Source organism: Malaclemys terrapin, chromosome 5 (assembly GCF_027887155.1).
Source record: "Malaclemys terrapin pileata isolate rMalTer1 chromosome 5, rMalTer1.hap1, whole genome shotgun sequence".
In the NCBI taxonomy this organism is placed as follows: domain Eukaryota; kingdom Metazoa; phylum Chordata; order Testudines; family Emydidae; genus Malaclemys; species Malaclemys terrapin.
Genome location: NC_071509.1, coordinates 112,268,834 through 112,286,286, shown reverse-complemented (window position 1 = coordinate 112,286,286; position 17,453 = coordinate 112,268,834). Strand labels below are relative to the sequence as shown.

At 37.4% G+C, this 17,453-nt stretch overlaps 1 protein-coding gene across 5 annotated transcripts in view; it reads right to left on the bottom strand.

Annotated features, from left to right (window-relative positions):
- The window catches only part of GSTCD (glutathione S-transferase C-terminal domain containing), a 137,984-nt gene that overhangs the window by 25,659 nt on the left and 94,872 nt on the right, over positions 1 to 17,453 (bottom strand). The window lies entirely within an intron of this gene.

The following is a 17,453-nucleotide window of genomic DNA, read 5'->3' as shown; positions in this document are numbered from 1 at the left end:
GTGAATTGTTGTTATATAGTAATCAAACCCTCCAACTCTATCTTAAAGTGTATTTTCACCCAGTGACTCAGGCTCAGAAACTGAGCTTTGACTCAGATCAGAGATTTTACAGGATAAAATCACGTGTGGTCTTTAAGCACCTTGTCTTAGATTGTGATACTCTCAATCATGTTGAGTACCACCTTACACTACAAGTAGTCCCCATGTATTTAAATGACTATTTGTAGAATAAGATGTTACTTGTAGCTGTCTGTAGAACAACTGGAATGTCCTAAATCCATCCAAAAGAAAACTAAAACCTCGCTGCTTTCAACAGTACTTGATAAAGGCCATGAAATAGCTTCTTGAGATGGAATTAATTTGTTTGGCTAACATTTATATATTCCAAACATGCTCTTTGTATCAGTGAAACTAATGAACTGTTGAGGGACCTTGTTATTTGTTCAGATGAAGAAAAAGTCCATAACATCCCTTTGCTCAGAAAATATTCAGAGCTGTAGACATTTCTACAAAATGCCATTCATAAGCTAATCTTTGAGGTAAGAAGAAAATATAGACAACTTTTCCTTCTTTTTTCTTCTCATTAAATTTTCATGCACATCACATGTGATTACTTTGTTCCACATTCTCAGATATATAAATACTGGGCCTTCTTTGAGCTTTGCGTTATGGTTGTGTGCGCTAGATATTGCTTACGAACGGCAGGCTTTGTTTGGACTTGAACCACTGAACAGATCTGTCTCTTTATTTTTCTGCAATATTCCTTGCTTGTCTAGTTTACAAAAAATAAGCTTCTGCTCAGAATTAAGGGAATAGAGTTTTAAGGATAACTTACTACAAGAGCAAAGTACCAAATAATGACTTCTAGCATGTTTCAAAAGAAAATGTAAGCTTCCTGATCACCACATCTGCAGGAGCAGCTCCTCTTTCCCCTACCAAATTGGGGCAATGTCTTTTTAATTAAATAATCCAACTTTATGGGCAGATTGTGATATCTTTGCTCATGGTAAGTAAAGTCAATGGATCTACTTGTGGTAAAAGAGTATCACAATCTAGTTCTTATTTTTCAACTAAAATATAAAAGATCAACTTCTTACAGTAGCACATTCTATGCCATCTATGCAAAGAAAACAAAAAAGTTGAAGATGGTACAGTAAGCAATAATATTGAGATGTGTACAATATTCATCTATGCTAAATAAAAATATTCTGCATTAAAAGTATTCTTTCAGAGTTTATAAATAACTTTAAGCTGCCCAGAAAGGAAAGTAAGAGTTCAAAATTACTTACTGAAATAGAGAAAGTAGTATTTTGAGAACTGTGACTAACTTCAAAAAGTTGAATGTTTATTTCTCTTTTTGGTCTGGTACTGATGCCTGAAACTCCATAACATACTAATGAAAGAAAATAGCTTACAATCCATTCCTGGCTTGGCTAGAACCAATTTTCTTGGTTTTCCAAAACAATCAATCTAAGACAGTGCTGCTTTTGATGAAAGGTCCTCAAGTAGTCCCCTGGCATGTAACTTACCCTCCTTGGGTAATTTTCTTTTTCCCAGTCTGGCTTCTCAGAAACTTAAATATAAACATTATACCATTTTTGTTGTCATTCAGGCACTGTCCTTGATTTCCTGCAGAGCATGGGCCTTACTTTCAAAGTGAAGGAAGAGATTTTTTTTTTTTTTTTTTTTTTAAAAACAAGCACTTTTGCTCCAAAGTCAGAAAAATGCAAAGAAATTCTGCACATTCTGATCAAAAGTGGTAGTCCCCATTTGTAACACGAGAACTAGTGCCAGGCATAGCATTTCATCCAATAATCTGGGCATTTGATTAAATTGTTTTCATTTTTTTTAGCCTAGAACAATAAATCACCTCACACAATTTAATTTAATTGTGCATTGAGAAAGTTAAGAAAACATAAATTACACTTTTGTGTTAGAAACATATTGTGCTTTTTAAAATCATTCCTATGTAACATTATATCTCCATGACATATTCTAACATTTGGTACTTCTTGATATGAAATCAAAAGGTAAAAACACAACCTCCAAAAATATATTAAAGAATATTTTTCCCATTTCCCTGGCAGCCAGATGCTGAGACTAAACGACAGGGGATGGATCACTTGATAATTGCCCTGTTCTGTTCATTCCCTTTGAAGCACCTAGAATTAACCATTGTCAGAAGAAAGGATAGATGGACCATTGGTCTGACCCAGTATGGCTGTTCTTATTTTGTTATGTAAGGAAGAAAGACTCAACTACACTTTCTAAAAATGGTCATGAATAATACACACAACTTTCCTTTTAGGATTGGAAACCAAACTCCAGACACAACAGGTCTTTTTTCCTTGCTACAAAAATCCAGAAAACTATGGTTTAACCTGTATAGAATGTTAAGATGGTTGCCAAGTGAAACACCAGTCTTTCCCTGAGTACAACAGACCATTAATTGAACTAAATCATGCATGCCTAAATACTCCTATTCATCTATTCTTTCTTAGTCTTCTTAGAATCTAGAAGCAAGCAATATATATTTTTCTTAGAGCCCAATAAGACAGTCTCCTGACACTTTTTTCTTTGAAGTTTACTCCTACAAGGTAAAACCTTCTTGAAGAATGTGACCTTTTCTCACAGTACATTTCAACACCAAAGTAAAACATTTTTCTCTTTTGTAAAACTCTGCTGACAGCCTGCCATACATGCCCAGCAGGTTCTATTTTTCTTTTTCATTTGTGGTCACAACAAAAATAATTCTTTTGGATTCATGAGCTGAACATTGTTATTAATCCACATCCTGTGATGAGGAATATAAAAGCCTTCACAGCATTAAAGGACCTCTTGGTTTGGCCCAGAGAATTAGTACATTTTAGCATGCTGGAAAACTTACAATTTGACATCACCTTTTTGCAACATTAGAGGCCTTGTAAAAAGTCACTCAGTGCCCAAAAAATATTTTCAGATTTTTCCATATATACTTTGGTTCAATATCACTTTTGTTTTCTTGAGTAGGTAAATTTCAATAACTATATGTTTGAGAGCTTAACCCTGTTTAATTTTAATTCTGAAATAATTTCCACTGAATGACATACTATACATGCAGTGTTGCCAGTTCTCACAATTTTACCTCAAGTCTCACAATAGTTTTCTTAAAGCTCCAGCTTCTGGACTCATGTGATTACATGGATATCTCAGTTTTCTTTTCTTTTCTTTTTTTTAAGTAAGTTTGTTGTCCTCTTGGTAATGGAGAAAAGCTTGAAAACATGACTCCAGTGTATCCTAAAGTCTCAGAAACCAGAAAGTAAATAAAAAGAACCCCAAATTTAATATTTTATAAATTGCATGATTTTTTGAAGCCCAGCTCATGATTTTTTGACACTTGATACTGGTAATACTGTACACCTAATTATTCTCTAACACAAAACCATGTCATTTTCACCTTGAAGATTTCACCTCACAACAGTTGAAGTCATGGCTACCCATGCCTGTCAGTAGTTTCTACAAACACATCATTTGTCATTTCAAACCACATCCACAATTCAATACCGCTTACAGTAATTTCCATGCAATTATTAAACAAAGCATCATTCATTAGACAATTCTGCCAGGTAGCTGATGAAAACTGACAGCCCTGCTGCCAGTTAGCTGTAAATAAATATGCTTCCTGCTCAGAAGGAATACCACTTTAACAGAGTGTTCAGCTAACTTCAACAATTAAAAGATGTCCATCTATCAATTACCTAAATGCAGCAAGAAAAATGTTCTTGCTACAATTTTTTAAGTAGGCTTGGTGCTAAGTATGTATTACTCATGCACACTTTGACTGCCATGAACTCCATATCCAGGGTGCATAAATTTGCAGAAGTAGTGTGAAGGGCATCTATTAATTTGTTTTCCTCTTTAAACAAAAATACTTTTTTATAACCATACCAAAGAAAGGAGACAAAAAAGTATATTAAGCTGCACTTCATTAGAAACATTTACACCAGTAGTTCTCAAACTTTTGCACTGGTGATCCCTTTCACATAGCAAGCCTCTGAGTGCAACCCTCCTTATAAATTAAAAACAGCTCATGAACCCCCATGTAATAACCTCGCAACCTCCTGAGGGGTCCCGGCCCCCAGTTTGAGAACCTCTGATTTACACTTTGTTTCTGAAAAAAATGCTGACTCCGGTGATAATACAGCAGAGTGTGCAACAATTGCGTGTGTTATACATCTGTCTGTGCACATATCCCCAGAGATGGAGGAAGAAGGTGAATACCCATGTCAAAAGGTTGGCAGCATCCACTGCCTGGATTTTAATTTAAGTATCTACCACTTGGTACAACAACCTGGTCCATTCCAAAAGCAAAAAATCTGTTCTTCAGAAATATTTTATGAGCCTGAGGGCTAAGCCATTTCTGGATCCACAGAGTGGGTGAGAGTCCTTCAGAGGCAGACAAATCACCTCAACCTGCCATTTACCCTCTGGCGCAGTGCAGCTCTGTACTGACCCCCAATGCAGGGCTGTGCCTAAAAGGCACAGTGTTGTCCTTAATGATTTTGGCAATATGTTGCTTTTCTTATGTGTAATTATATTACTGTTGCATAGCTTTATGAGATCTACCTTGATTTTAGTAAGGCTTTTGATACAGTCACACATGATATTCTCATCAGCAAACTAGGGAAATGTGATCTAGATGAAATTACTATAAGATGGGTGCACAACTGATTAAAAGACCGTACTCAAAGTGTAGCTATCAATGGTTCATTGTCAAACTGGGAGGACATATCTAGTCGGGTTCCTCAGGGGTCAGTGCCGGGTTTGATACTATTTTATATTTTCATTAATGACTTGGATAATGGAGTGAAGAGCTGTGAGGGGTTGCAAGCACTTTGGACACAGGATTAGAATTTAAAACAATCCTGACAAAATTGGAGAATTGGCCTGAATTCTACAAGATGAAATTCAATAACAAGTGCAAAGCACTTCACTTAAGAAGGAAAAATCAAAAGCACAACTACAAAAAGAGGAATAACTGACTAGGCAGTCCAATTGAGTATGAGTCAACAATGTGATGCAGTTGCAAAAAAGTCTAATATTCTGGGGTGTATTAATAGAGGTGTCATATTATAAAACATGGGAGGTAATTTTCCTGCCCTACTCAGCACTGGGGAGGCCTCATCTGGAATTCTGTATCCAATTTGGGCGCCACAGAAAAGGAAAGATGTGGACAAATTGGAGATTCCAGAGGAGAGCAAGAAAAATGTTAACAGGTTTAGAAAACCTGACCTATGAGGAAAGGTTAAAAAAAACTCAGTCTTGAGATGTCTGAGGGGGATCAAAGAGGACAAGGATCAAGGTAGGACAAGAAGTAATGGGATTTATCTGCAGCAAGGAAGATTTAGATTAGATATTAGGAAAAAATTTGTAACTATAAGGGTAGTTCATCCCTTCAGGTTTTTAAGAACAGGCTGAACAAATACACCTGTCAGGGATAGTCCAGGTTTACTTGGTCCTGCTCAGTACAGGGGGCTGGACTTGATGACCTCTAAATGTCCCTTCTAGTCCTTCATTTCTATGAGTTTATGATTCATCCCTAGCTGTCCATGTTGGTGATGTATTAAAAAGGAGAGCTCTGCAAGCATGTCCCTTATTAGTATCAGATTACATATTTTGAAATTTGTAACAACTCTCTTCCTCACATGAGTAACTGCTCATCACAGTGATCAAAAGGTTCACAGATTGCCCTATATTGAGGGAAATCAAATGGAGAGTTTGGAATGGGACATATGGGTGATCATATGATCAGAGATTACACTGATGTATGGAGTGATGTTACTAGCCAGCAATATACCTGTCTCTTGACCTTGAGAAACATCTACCTCTTTGTTGCTAAAGGAATAATACCATAGGAAGGAAAGAAAATCTACATTTGAAAACTGTGCATTTCTGAATCATGTCTGACACACATCAGTGCTAAAAACAATTCAGTTTAACATTTTTAATGTAATTTTAGAGGCCTATAAAGATATAAAATACACTGGAAAATGTAAGAGGAAAAGCTTATATCTGGACTAAATGTCAAGGATCAGAAAAACGTATACATTCTGCTGGGCTTGGCAGTAGTAAGAATAACAGGACAGGAATATAGTGTAATTTTGGAACTACAAGAGTTCATACTGATAAAGCCAAAGCCAGACACAAATTACCAAAAAGTCTTTACTGATTGCAGTGTGGGTTTTCCTTTAACAATCTAATAAAATTAACTTGTGGAACAGATGAATTTTCAGAATATTCCTCATAGGATGTTAAATGGAAGCAATTATAATCCTACAGAGCTTTTTTGCATTAATGTAGTAATTTATTAAACACTTTCATCGGTGACACTGGATGCAGGATATAAACAAAACAAAAAAATCACACGTGCATTTTGGGAGAGGAAAATATCAGGATTACCCACACACACACACAAAAAAATAGTTTTTTATAGAGCCCCAAAACAAATACTTCTCTGGCAAAACTTCCTCGTGAAAAAGAGCATTTGTATTACAATAAAACATACCAGGAATCTTTGGTATTTGCTTTTCCCCTTGCTATTCCTTGTTGCTAGCCCCTTTCAGGGAATTTTCTGATTCAGCTTCTCTTACACTATACATACTGAAGCAGAAGGTATCGGTGGACTAAGGCAATGGTTTTTAAAGAAGTGCTCAGCATTGGCTAACAACTTGCTTTCAAATCAATGGTAAAACTCCCATTGATTTTAACAGGAGCAGAGTTTGGCTAATGCTTGCCACCCTAACTATTTAAACAAGTTAAATTTTTAATTTTTCAACATTTGAGTTTCAACGGCTCAATGGTGCCATAAAATATTGTTTGGATTGTTTTATTACAATGATGGTCAAAGTGGAAAATAAGTGAATAAATAAAAATAGTAATATTCACTGAGAGACTTTACTTTTATTACTCTTCCGCCTCTTGTCATGTACTCTCAGAGCAAAAACATTATACAGAAAAGAGAAATCATTTTTGTATAAAAGAGAGAGAATTTAATTACATCCAGAAACATAAAATAAACACGATCTTCCAAAATATCTACCAATATCTTGCCATTTTATAAAATGAACTCTGTGCTACAATATGCCTTTTTCATGCAGACAGAAAATTATGTTATGAATAAAAATATCAACCTGCCTTCTAGGAAATACTTTTTCTTAACTGGTGGATTGAAGTACCCAGTCACTGACAGAATGATCCACAAAGCTCTGAAGAATGCTTTTTCTGAATAGCAGTTTATAATGTACTCTGGAACTAAAAAGCTTTGAAGTCCTGCAAAAACAGAGGGCTTGTCTATACCATGGGGTAATGTGCTCTCTGGGGATGTCATTTCTAAAGTGCACTAACATGCATTAATTGACCCGTGTAGGCCCTGTTGGTGTGCACTACAAGTTCCCTAGTGCGCTTTAATAACGTACTGTTTCAAATAGCACTACAGTAAAGTGCACCAGCAGTGTCTACATGGATCAATTAACATGCAACACGTAAGTGTGCTTCAGAAATTACACTCCCATAGAGCACATTATCTCAACACGTAGACAAGTCCTTATCTGTCAGTAACAAAGCAAAAGTCAATGCCTACTTCTTCTGAAACTTCTTGATCTCTCTCTCTCTCACACACACACACACACACTTTTCTCCAGCTTTAAATGCTCCTAAAAGTCCCCCACTAAATGGAGAGAAGACAGTAACATGTGAATCTCCTTTAGACTGGCTTGACAATAGAACTTCTTTGGCTTCTTTTAGTTTTTGCTCACTGGACACCTTCCATGATCATTGCGTGTCTAAGCCTTTCACACAAGTGATATAGATACTCAGGGGGAAAAACCCAGTGTTCTATACAACATCAACAGAAAGGCCAGCACTTGTTGCTGGCAGTCTCATTAGACATAAAGGCAGATGCTTGCCTAGTAGGTACACAGAATGTGTGGGCCCTGATTCTGCAAACACCTGAGTAACTTTTACACACTTAAATATTCCCACTGACTTCTACAGAACTATTAATGTACATAAAGTGATTTGTGCACAAGTGTTTGTTAGATCAGGGCCTTAGTCCGCACACGTTTAAATCTGTTTCAATATCACAAACAAGGAATAAAACAGAGGACTTAACACATCTTGCTGGAAAACATTTAACATGTACTGTCAAAAAGTTAGGCTAAAGAAAAACATTAAAGCATGTACTGTTATAATATCTGTTTATTATTATTTTTTATGGTAAAACTAAGTAATATGTTTAGACAATCAAGGGGAAAAACAAACTACAAATCATGATTTTTGAATATGTGGGTCAATAATAAAAAGGTCAAGAGCTGAACAATATGAGAAAGTTTTTCTAATTTTTAAACTTACATGCCATTCCTTTTGCTCCTAACCCGGTCTCTGTTAAGCTAAACTTTGTAAAATGGTTTATCATTTCAGGCATAAAAAAATAACCTTGCCTCATGTATACCTTTTTCATTATTTCCTCAAAAGCACAAGCAGCTATTAAAGTGCCCTTAAACAACTAAAACAGGAACGTGGGCAGATTTTTTTTTTATAGTTTAACTGTATTAGAAGAACTTATTTGGACAAAAAACAAACAAAATCAATCTATAAAGAAACAAGTACCACTGGGAGCTATTAAAGGCACATGAAGACTTATGCTAAGCTTCCACAAAATTAAATGTAGCTAATTCCTGCTTGTAAAATTGTTTTTCTCAAATTGACATCTTCATGCTTCCCAAAAGGCATCTGTTTAACATCTGACAAGAAACAAACTAAACAAAACATGCTGCTAACATTCATTTTAGATTTTGCTCTCACTGCAGCACTTTTTATCCTCTATTTTTTACTCTGTTCTTCACTGGATTATGAAGAATCATAACATACTGAGAAAAGTCAGTGAGTATTATCCCCACTAGCCTGTACCTGTGAAAAAGTCACGGGTTAGTGGGACTGTGACATTACATGTACAATATTGTCAACCCCAAAGTTTCAAAAATTGTAAGTCAGGGCACACTGGAAATCATGAGATTGGTTTAAAACTCCTCAGATTTTATAACAACTATTGGGATCTTTTTGTCTGCTTTCTGATCCATTGAGGTTCATACTTTCAAGCTTTTTTCCACAATCCTGAGGACTAGGAATTGACTGTTTTTTAACATGAAAGCTGAAAATTTCATATAAACATACAATAATGACTCCTCTTCATCCTCTTCTACTACTGCCCCCTCTTCATTTCTTCTCTTTCTCCTTCCTTCTCTTGATTCTCCTCTCTCCATCTTCATCTCTCCTACCTTCTCTTCTTCAGAGCTCTGTGAGCTGCAGCCACCAGAGGGCAACATAGTCAGATATATATATATATATATATATATATTTTACAGAGGTGAAACAGAGAGTTTAAATGGCTTGCTCAGCGAATCAGTATCAGAGTTGGAATTCAGATCTCAGAAAGCTTAATTCTGATCTCACAACAACTTTTCACCAATTTAACACCATTGACAACAACGGAGTTACTTTTTATTTACATCAGTGTAAATGAGATCAGAATGAGACCAAGGGACCCTGGCTTCCAGTCTCAAACTGTCTCAAACTGACCCATTTTATTAGACTTTGAAAAGGGCATGTTGTTTGATTTTGGTATTAGCTTTTAAGCAGCTTAGGCTCCAGTCAAGTAAAGAAGTTTACTTTTTTAAGAGAGAAACCTTATAAACAATCATAACATGATTTACCCCTTACAAAAAGACAAAAACAAAAAAACGCTATAACCTGTAATATTAAAGAGCAATTAAAAAAACCCTACTTTTTGGAAATAATACTAAGGGAAACTATTACAGTAAAGGATTGCCAAAATGTTTCCATTCAAGTTAAAATAAACTAAGACTCTTAGCTTAAAAAAGTAAGCAAGATTGATCTGCATTTATTTATTAAATAAGAATGAAAACAGTACTGAGCAAATCTACATAGTTCTTCAACCAATTTAATTTACTTGTTTTATGAAACATGTTGCTGTTAGGGAGAAAATTAAAAACAGTAGTATAGAGCATACACTGTAAGACTTGTTCGTACTCGTAGGTGAAAATCACTCCTGTGAAGAGAGAGCACAAAGCCTATATACCTCTTTAGTCCCACTAAATGGGACTTAAATGAGGCACAGGCATCATGCTGGCCCTCTGCATTGAGGTGAATTTTATTACAGTGTAAAGCAAAACATTAACCAATGCACTTTACTGCAACACTGTAGCTTTATGTTAGCTTACTTATATTCCAACACTTTAAACATTATTTTTAAATACTGATTTTATGAAATGACTTACTTGGGTATTTTAATGCACTAGCTTTTCACCCAATGGAGACCTATATATTTATTATTATTTAGATTGCATCTGGAGATAGTTTGAAAAATAATCATACTCTGAGTCTTTAGATGAAATGGCTTTTCCACACTAGAGAATTTTTGCTTAAAATTTCACACGGTTGCTACTATCACTTCACTCGCACCAATGGTGGCAATAGCAACCATTTTTGGGGGGAGGAGGGGAGAGAAGCTGGGGGTCAGTGGCGTAACGCCTGGGACCACCCCCACATGACCCCATCCCTAGCCTGGGACCCCCACACTCTCCCCATCCCATCACTTCCCACCTTATCTAGGGAGGGCCAGGGGAGGATGTCTCTGGCCTGGCTGGAGCTGCTCCGGCAGGCTGGGCAGTGTGGCACAGCCTGCTCCGGCAGGCCAGACCGGGCGGCGCAGCCGCAGCATGTTCCAGCGGGCTGGGCCGGGCAGCACGGCCACAAGCGTGCTCTGGTGGGCCAGGCGGCATGGCCACAGCCTGCTCGGGGGGGGGGGGGGGGGCAAGTGACAGGGCTGCAGCCTGCCAGCCCCGGAGCTGCAGCTGCTTTGGAGGCTGGGGGAAGAGCAGCGTGGTCAGAAGCGGAGAGACTCTGGCCCCACCTCTTCCCTTCTGGCTCCGCTGGCTGTGCTGCCTCTCCTTGCTTCCTCTGTTGGGGGAGGGGCTGTGTCCCACCTCTCCCTTTCTATACCGTTCATAAGCCGACCCCCTTCTCTGGTGCTTCCCTTTTTTACTAAAAACATTCGGCTTCTGAACGAGTATATACGGTATACAATATGGCTGTTTATTTATACACAGACTTCAGAATGAGACACTTCATTTACATATGTTGCATGACTTAAACCAAATGCTCCTTGTCTTCATATTCTGTGGAGAATCCAAACTAGTCTGCCATCTCATTCAGTGCACCACTGCAATTATCAATGCTTGTTTAGCCTGATTCTGTGTAAATATGAGATTTATGGAAACTGTTAGGCTGGATCAATACTGATCTATAAAATAGTGCCTCTGTTATGTATATAGTTTTGATTAGTTAAAAGAGGCAAAAGATGGTTTAAAAGTTCATGTGAAACTTTCAGTGATGAAGTGCTTCCATCATACAATTTTCATTTAACATGCAATAACTGATTGGCTACTTGTAGCTTTTTATATTTTTTTGTCCAGTTTGAAAGAAAAAAAAAATCAAAGCTAAAAATAGAACTGCAAGTTAAAAGTATTCTTGTAAATATTAAACACAGTGAAATACTGTAAATACCTAATAAAAGCTAGGAATGTTTTCTAAGTGGTTTTAAACCACAGCACTGAGTTTTGACAAGTGCTTTCTGATCCTCTGACTTCTAACAGCAGAATCTGTTTTCTGTTGTGCCACCTGCTCCTACTGTAAAAGCAGGCCTTGCGTATTAAAGCTTGAACCACCTCTGGGATTGTATCCTGAAATAAGTCCGCTTGTATCACAAAAAGTATGCATCACAGACTGAAAAAAAAGTGTGTTTTTGATTAGTACTTTTCTTTTCCTCACCCTTACTTAGGTCTGTGTTTTCTGACTCTCCTTCATATTATGAAAGAGATGATGAATGTGTAAGGGCCAATACCAAGTGAGATGGCAGAGTGTCATTTGGGTATAATTAAGTTATTAAATTCAGGCACTGAATGCTGGACATATACCTAGTATCTCTCTGTCTTGACTCTTTTGATCCAAGGGGTTTCCCTGTAAGAATGTTCAGAGGCTTTAATACATTAACATTTATTCAGAAAGATAATCTGCAAACAGCTATGCTGCATTTATATTTGCCATATATACAGTAATTATCCATATAAATAGAATCAAGACATTTTGGGGGTTCATTTTCCAGCTTTCCCCTGCCCCCATTAGCCTTTTCATTGTCTTCACTTTGCAAATATTACACCTGCACACCTGATACACAACACCCAGAACCTGATAAAGCACACAAATAATTAAAAAACCACAAATGATTAGAATCTATTTGACAACAAACTAGTGCAAGAAACTTAAAACAAATATTTCCTTGTTCTGTTTAAATAAGTTACAAAACAAAAGTAATAAATGGTTAAACTACAGTTCTGTGTACTATGTGTTAATTGATGCAGTCCAGTGTCTCTTGGCTAATACCCATTGTCTCATTGTACATACTTCAAAGGAAAGGCTGTAAAACAAGACAATTCTTTCACACAAAGGAAGCAAGAGGAAATTTTACTGATTAACCAAGAATCAACCAATGTGTGAACACTAACTATTTTATGTCATTCCTTTTTCGGAAAAGCATACTTAAAAAAAAAATAAAAACATGTAAAATTTTCAAATAGTAGCTTTGTTTTATTTTTTTTAACTATGTGTACTCCGGACAGGGGGAAAATACCTCATATACATAACATAGATTATGCAGATTATGCTATCCCTGATTCATTTAAAAAAAATCACAATCAGCTATTTTTTATGCTTATATTGAAATTTTCTTAAAGAGCCAATTAAATAGGGAGAAACTTTCTGAATATCATTTCTGAATGGTGCATAAAGATAACAGTGGTATTTCTGAACTGTTGTTACACAGGATTAATACAGATTAAAATACTTTCAAAGAAGCTAACTGTCTGGTAGTTCCCAAATACAAACATATTTTTTTTTTACATAAAAGCAAAGAAGAGTTATCCTTATTAATATAAATTTAACAGATTTTCAGAAGAATATAACTCATGCTCACAAATATCCAGTTTAGCTAATCCTGTAAAATCCAAAATAAAGACAAAAATCAGCCCAATTTTCCAAGACTCTGAGTTTATACAATTATAATTTAAAAGGTACTCCCTGCCTAGCTAACAGCTAATCCAACTTCAAAAAGATTCTAGCCCTCTTGCATTGCACAGCTTTTTTCAGGGTGGGCCTTTGCATTACTTTTAGACAATTTGTGAAAACAAAGTGTCAAGAAATCCATAAATCCCTTTATCAGCCTTTGAAATAGAGACGAGGGTCTAGAGGGAAATAAAAACTGTGTGCTCTGCTGCTAATGTGGGCACCAACCCAGTTCTATACAGTACTCAAATCCTCTAAATTTCACATTTCAAAACTGAAGGAAGGAGGACAACAGAGAGACTTGGACAGTTTGGTCCTCATATAGCAAGCTTTTCTGAATAAAAGCAGGCTGATGAACAATGTAGCAATTCTTTACATGTGTCTGTTTTCATTCTAGTTAATGATGTGCCTAACTGCACAGGTTCTACCTGTGGCTAAATGCAACTAATTTCCATAAATTGCCGCTAATGCAATATACTTAACAAAACTGCATTGTGAACATATTGCATTAGTGCTCCACAAACTCCACTTACTGCCTATCCACTTCCAGATTGAATTTAAGGGCCTGGTCTGCACCTGAAAGGTCCATAAAGCACAAGGCTATCTCAAAGTCTATTATCCCACAAAGACAACTATGGTCCACAGGGATGATGCAACTAAACTGATTTATGACAAGACTCTTTGGTCAATAGGGCAGGCTATTTTCAAGGAGCAGGAGCCTAGCTATGGAACACCTTACCACAGATCATCAGACTAAACCTGATCCTGACCATGTTTGGGTCTAAATGTAAACTTACCTTTTTGAGGGGGACCAGCTTCTCTCAGGACCAATCAACAACAGGGAGCATGGATGGAAGTAGGAGAAGATGGAATGATAAGAAGAAACATCCCAGGAGGAATAGTTGATTTCCCTGACTGGTTTTATGAAGGCCCACTCCTTCATCTGGTTATGTTGTAACTTTGTTTTGTGAGAACCTTTTGTTTTACCAGCTGTTTGACTCTTCTAATATGTCTGATATGAAGTATATATTTATGGACCATCTGCACAATATCTTGCTTTGTTGGAAACCGTTGCCTATCTTAACAAGAGATAATTAAATCAAGTAACTTAAAGAGGTTTGGCCCTCACTTACCAAACAATGCCAAAAATGACAACAGACAGGACACTTCTCAAGCCACCTTTCCCTCTTTGGCTCTCTCATCCCTCCAGCCATGTAATTTACTGCACCCAGGCACCCACATGCTTACTCATTGCACTGATCTGAGGAGTTGAGGAGCCAGGAAGTAGAGGAACCACTGGATGTAGGGACATGGAGGCCTGAAGAGCTGTAACTGGGGTGGGGAGGATACCACAGCAGCTGTAGCCACGGCTGATTTCCTCTTGCGGAGGGACAGGAGCCTGCTGTATTAGACCAAACCTTGGATTCCACATCCTTTTAAATGTACAGTGTGAGCAGCATCCATACGCTGGCTATATATCTGGCCTTTCAAACGCACTCCTGGCATACACATTCCAATGTTGCGATCCCTTCTTAGGAAGGGGGCCCCCGCAGCCCAGTTGTCCTAAGCCTCAAGACCAGTGCAGACCCTCCAACTCTCCCTAATAGCTCTCTCACGTCCTCTCCAGAGCTCCTTCCCCCATACGTACTCTTGATTACTGTTTCACCCTTCAGAAACTCTGTGACAGTTAAAGCAAGAGGGACACAGATTTTACAAAGGCACTTCTAAACTACATCCTTTTTCCTCATAGACAAAACACAAAAGTTATTCAGATCTACAGAAAAATGAATACTTATATGCAAGACCATGCCCTCAGCTTCCTCACCCTTCCTGAGACTCCTTTGGATCTTAGTGCCTTCCAAGGGGTCCACGATTCTTTTGCGCACCCCATCCTACCCAGTCTTCTCTTTTGGCTCTGGTCTCCCCAAGGATAGCCAGCAAGAGAAACAGCTCAGATCAGAATTTGCCATTTTATAAAGTTCCAGTTCCCTCCTGAGTGGCTTCAAGGTCCTCATCTGGTGATTTGCTGGTTAGTTCCAGCCCACCTGCAGTATCAGACTGGGAAAACTGATTCCTCTGGGCTGCTGCCAACTCCTTGAACTAGAATACTTCCATCTGAATGGAAGACCATCCAGGCTGACAACTCTTGATTGCTCTCCATTGTTAGCCCTGTGCTAGATGCAAGAATTTCTCCTGACACCTCTTGGGTGTTTCAAGACGTCAATGTCAAAGTGAAGGCACAGTGCAGTTTTACAATCAAAGTAATGATCACAAAACAGAAAGGATTTGTATATTAATATAGACACACAGAATTACACTCATCTATCACAGATGATTGGGCGAGGAGCATCTGAGGTTACCATGCCAGTTACCCATTTCCCAATCCCCACATCCCTGACCTTACCTCTTGCAGCCAGGTCCCCCACTCACTGAGGAGAAATAAGAGCCCCTGGCAAAGATGGCAGCCCAGGGAAAAGATCAGTTCCCTTCACGACAAGGGCTGCCTTATGGGACCAGCAGTAGAGTGCTCAAAATGCTTCAGATTCAAAGTTCGATGCTCAAGACCTAGAGACAAAAAAGCCAAATGCTTGTATCTCCAGCAAAATTTTGGAGACTTGGTATGAACAGATATGTGGAAGGAGGAATAAGATTGAACGTCCTTACACTCTCCCTTCTAGCACTGGGTTCTCTCCATCAGAGAAGGGAGGAAGGACAACTCTCCCTAATGTATTTTAATTGTTGTGTGGCATTAAAATAGTATGGTGACAGCTGCCTTAGAAATACTTTGACAGGCAGGGCTGCCCGGGAGGGGGGGGTGCAAGTGGGGCAATTTGCCCCAGACCCTGGGCCCCAAAGGGGCCCCCACGAGAATATAGTATTCTATGGTATTGCAACTTTTTTTTTATGGAAGGAGCCCCCAAAATTGCTTTGCCCCATGCCCCCTGAATCCTCTGGGCGGCCCTGTTGACAGGGAGATATTGGACCACAGTCTTTAGTGGGGAACTACAGATTGATATATAATGAATAAATGGCATATATTCAGTCATTCATAGATTATCTGCTGGATTTTTGTAAGCACTTCTGGAGTTGATTAGAAGCCAGCAGAAATTAACAACAAACTCCTTTTCAGCAGAAATGATTTTCTCATTACCATACATCAGCTTTCTAACTTTTCCAATAGCTAGATTCCTGATAGCAAATGGGGTCCTAGTGGTATGCCCGCCCATTTAACTTCAGAAATAAATTCTGAGAAAAAATTCAGAAATAAACACTAACAAAGTAATATATCTAAGCAGACTTGGTCTAACTTTCAGAACATAGTTCCAACTTTACAAAATATCCACCTTCTGGAAAAGAAAACTACATTCTTTCTATGGACAGTGAGAAGACATGGTCCACCAGTCAAAATGAAATAAGCACACACAAAATTATAGATTAAATAAAAGATTTGTGGCTACATACCACTATCTCATAAATTCCATGTGATTTCTAACACTGGTGAATGAGTGGCTTATATTCTCTCCATCTATCAATTATCATTTAAAATGTAATTTCTAATTAAAAGATTCATTGAGCTAATGACCACTTATTCTTATACATACTTGGTATTCTATAAATTGAATAAATATTAAGATATATTCATTAATAAATTAGATTTTACATATCTGTTCAGCTAATTATTTGATTCCATCTTGTGGTAGTGCCTATTATAATTATTTATAAATCAAGAAGTTTTTCAAAATTAATGTATAAAACTCCATTTAAATGAAAAGTGAAAGATATTCCTTTTGCAGAGAACCTTATTTAATTTTTACTTTTAAGTTTATGGATTGTTAGTAATATGTTTAGCATCTGTAGTTTTCCCCAGAAACTTATTTATATTGTTTTTGTATTTATGATGTGAAGTTATAAATAAATGTCTCAATTAAAATAAATTATAATTAGTCTAAATATGGACCCCACAATATTGGCCAAAACAATAACCAGCAGGACACAAATGCTAGTCAAGGGAGATCAAGGAATGTTTCTACAAGGAAGATCAGACTATAAATAGCTCAAAATATCCACATTTCAACTAAAATGGAATGTGTATCATCATAACAGAATAGGCCTAATAAGGAATCAAAGACAAAAGTAAGTTTAGACACATAAAGGCTATTTGTCATAGGGACTTTTGTTTGGTATATTTGATGGGAAGAACTTTAACCTTAATATATACAATCGGATTAAGCAAATGTACACAAAGCTAAAGTTTTGTTCTTGGGGAGCATGCTATC